Source organism: Rattus rattus, chromosome 12, assembly GCF_011064425.1.
Source record: "Rattus rattus isolate New Zealand chromosome 12, Rrattus_CSIRO_v1, whole genome shotgun sequence".
NCBI lineage: Eukaryota > Metazoa > Chordata > Mammalia > Rodentia > Muridae > Rattus > Rattus rattus.
The window spans coordinates 24,979,473-24,980,716 of record NC_046165.1 but is presented as its reverse complement, the minus strand read 5'-3'; the positions used below and the strand labels follow the sequence as shown (position 1 = coordinate 24,980,716).

Here is a 1,244-nt window from a genome sequence, read left to right as displayed (position 1 = left end):
TGTTGACGAAGGACTAAGCGTCTCACTTGGCTTTCTTCCCTTCGACCAGGAACCGGAAATCCGGCTGCTCCAGAATCACGTGATCAGCTGCCATATTGACTGTGGTGGCATCTGCTCCCAGGAGGAGGGGTATCAGACCCGCTCTGCTTTTTTCAGATGTGGCTTCCAAGCTGGGGGAAGGTTCTATGGATTGTGAGGGAGAGGGGGAGGAGGAGATGGTGGCGACAGTGTGGGAAGATGGCGTCCGCGGCCTGGCGCAAGGGCTGCGGGGTTGTGAGCACTACGACAGAGCCTGTCTCCTCAAGCACCTTGTTTTGACAAGCTTTATAGTTGTCGGCTGTGTCATGATACCAATGAAGATCATCGGCTAGATCGTTTCAAAGTAAAGGAAGTGCAGTGCATCATACACTGTGAAAAACTCCAGCATGCCCTGCAAACTTGTGAGGTCTGCAGCACACTGTTTGGAGAATATTACTGCACTATTTGCCACCTGTTTGACAAAGACAAGAAACAATATCACCGTGAGAGCTGTGGGATTTGTAGGATTGGTCCAAAGGAAGATTTTTTTCCATTGCTTGAAATGTAACTTATGCCTAGCCATGAATCTTCGAGGAAAACACAAGTGTATTGAAAATGTTTCCCGGCAGAATTGTCCAATATGCTTGGAGGACATTCACACCTCCCGTGTTGCTGTTCATGTCTTGCCATGTGGGCATCTCCTACATAGAATGTTATGAAGAAATGTTGAAAGAAGGTTACAGATGCCTTTTGTGTATGCATTCGGCCTTAGACATGACTCGGTACTGGAGACAATTAGATAATCAGGTAGCACCGACTCCTGTGCCATCAGAATACCGGAACGTTACTGTTGATATTCTCTGCAATGATTGTACTGGACGATCCACAGTCCAGTTCCATATCTTAGGCATGAAATGTAAGCTTTGAGATTCCTACAATACTGCTCAAGCTGGAGGCCACAGAGTTTCAGGGGTTCAACAGTGAGAAGCCTGTCCTTGGCTGGAGAACAGCTCTGTGATATAGATGAAACTCTGTGTAAAAGATCCTGCTGTCAGGATGTGTCCAAACTATGCATTAGAGTTTTTTTTTTTTTTTTTTTTTTTTTTACCACTGTCAACAGTAGATCATACATATACACCTGAGGAGTCAAGATCTCTGAATGGAATTGTAATCGTGCTTACTCGATGTAACCTCTGAGCATGTGTTGATTGGAAATTCCTTTAGTG

The 1,244-nt window shown here is 45.4% G+C and overlaps 1 pseudogene; it reads left to right on the top strand.

The window, feature by feature from the left end:
• The first annotated feature begins 215 nt into the window (after nt 1-215).
• On the top strand, nt 216-1,002 carry LOC116913652 (annotated as a pseudogene).
• Nucleotides 1,003-1,244: the final 242 nt, after the last annotated feature.